The sequence below is a fragment of the Amphimedon queenslandica genome, unplaced genomic scaffold, assembly GCF_000090795.2.
Source record: "Amphimedon queenslandica unplaced genomic scaffold, v1.1 AMPQUscaffold_8961_Cont19099, whole genome shotgun sequence".
NCBI lineage: Eukaryota > Metazoa > Porifera > Demospongiae > Haplosclerida > Niphatidae > Amphimedon > Amphimedon queenslandica.
The window spans coordinates 539-2,869 of record NW_003550766.1 but is presented as its reverse complement, the minus strand read 5'-3'; the positions used below and the strand labels follow the sequence as shown (position 1 = coordinate 2,869).

The window sequence follows — 2,331 nt, the reverse complement described above, 5'->3', positions numbered from 1 at the left end:
ATTCTCCATTTTGATAATTTTTTCTGATACATATACATCTTCTTATGCTGTGTATCAACTTTGAGCTGATTCCAATCAAATTTGGATTTTTTATGAATTTTTAAAGTTGCTCAAAAATCGGGCCAACGCCCCAAGGCTATAGCCTTTGGTCAAAGGCCAAATTTCGTCAAAAATGGCTAGTAGAGAATTGTCCATTTTTATAACTTTTTCTGATATATATACATGTTCTTATACTGTGTATCAACTTTGAGCTGATTCCAATCAAATTTGGATTTTTTATGAATTTTTAAAGTTGCTCCAAATACCATGCACTATAGTGCTTGTCAGCTCATGAAGCTCATGCTTTGTGGGAAACCCCCCCCCCCACAGTAAAAATAATGAAACTATTAATGTACTTGGTCCAGGATAAGGAGGTGGAGGAGGATTAGGTGTAGCCTCTGAATTTGTCTCCATATTCTGACCTTGTGGTTGGTTACTGTTCTGATGAGCTAAAATAGCTTGAGAATAATGATACATCTGAAAAGAGAAAGGAAGAGAGAGAGAGAGAGAGAGAGAAATAGTAATCAGAGTATACATGCACAGACATACATGCTCACTAGATTTACACATACATGTATCATGCTAAGCTCACTTGCTCTTGTGCGTCGGCCAGTTCTTCTTCTTCTCCTCCCATGTCCATGAAATCCATTTCGTTATCATCAACTGCTTGTTCCAACATGTCCACAATTTGATCGTCTTCAACGTCGTCGCGGTTACACCCTCTCTCCACGGCAACGAGTGCACCGATTTGCTCCAATAGTTGACGAGCACCTTCAGCTTGGGATTCATCGCTTTCCAATATCCTGAAGTAATAATAATAATGATGATGATGATAATAAGAGGATAATATTTACCTTGTTAATTCTTGTGGATCAGAAGCAGCTGCTTGTATCATAGGATTACTGGCAAAGTCTAATAAAAATTTTTTAAAAATAGAATTTAATATAGTGTTTGTATTATGTATATCTAATGAAAGGTTTATTAAGACATTCACTTACTTTGTACAACTGGATTATTCTCCAATTCTGTTCCTTGAACAATCGAAGAGAGCAAAAGTGGGTTTGCCAATATACACTGAAACTAATAATAGGGATAATAAAATAGTAACAACATAGAAGAGAAAAAGAGGACAATTAACTTGAATTAAGAATAAAGTTAAATTTTATGTGCCAAAGATAGTCAACTTAAAAGAAGTTGCATCGAAAAGACTGATATGTGTATTAATTTTTTAAAACCACACTCACTATTTGATGTACTCGTGGGTTCTGTGCTAATCTCTTTAGCTGAGACTCCTCCCTTTTCACACCATGCTCTCCACAATTCAGACTCTAAAACAATAAAAATGTACATGTACGTGGACATGCAGCATTTTCTCTCTCACTTGGTTTCTTTATCATATAGAATATCATCATTCCTTCTTCAATTTTATACTGGCCCAACGTCTTTCCAGATTTTAAAACACGACTACCATACATTAAAGCTGAGAGAAAATTTTTTTTAATAACATAATTATTTTTAAAATTACTCAGTTGTTCTTCTGGTAGGTTCAGTTCATCAGAAACTCTACTCATGAAGGACTGGACTTGCAGGTTTCCAACTGTGTCTGTTTCTAACTTCTTCCTTTCTTTAGAATGAGGATCCTTCAGATAAATGAAGAAGTGGACGCCATTTTTGAGGCTATTTAAAATTTTAGTTTTTCTAATTTAGAGCTAATAAAAAGGATTATTTACGGTTGCCTTTTTATTAGAAGACCGAGGTTTAGTTTCACTGTGTTGCTCTAGACTAAGTCTAGACTGCTATCATCTCTTTTTATAAGGTACTACCAAGTATCATAGATATTGCGTGCTATCAGTTTTTAATAAAATAAAGGAGCAGCATTCAATGGTCAAAAGCACGAGGAAGAAAAGAATGAAGCTATTCTTATCTGCCATCTTGTCGTTTATCGTCCACATTTTTGTGGTTTCAGCCATGGACGAATTTGCTCCTGATGAGAACCCCTGCCTGATGAACGATGATAAAATGGCAGCTATCATTTGTGTCAGTAGCTCTGGTGACATGGTGCAGGAAAGCAGCAATTATTGTCTGCAAGATACAAACTCCTGCTATTCATCACTGGATTGTGCTATGCAGGAAGCACAGCAAGAGCCACAGAATGCTACCATCATATGTCTCAACCCTGGTAACTACATGCTGAATGTAAATGTTACATTTGAGAATTTCGACAGCGGAATTTCTATTATTGGTAACAGTACTCATATACACTGTAGCCCTGGCATTGGTCTTACCTTCTTT

At 36.0% G+C, this 2,331-nt stretch overlaps 1 long non-coding RNA gene across 1 annotated transcript; it reads right to left on the bottom strand.

Moving 5' to 3' along the window:
* Positions 1 to 398: 398 nt before the first annotated feature.
* Positions 399 to 1,723, bottom strand: LOC109591099 (uncharacterized). The gene is made up of 7 exons (XR_002189653.1): positions 1,565 to 1,723; positions 1,421 to 1,519; positions 1,284 to 1,367; positions 1,038 to 1,119; positions 894 to 951; positions 632 to 842; positions 399 to 516 (listed from the first exon to the last, which is right to left on the bottom strand). It is a non-coding gene; the product is annotated as an uncharacterized LOC109591099 (long non-coding RNA).
* Between the last annotated feature and the right edge of the window lie 608 nt (positions 1,724 to 2,331).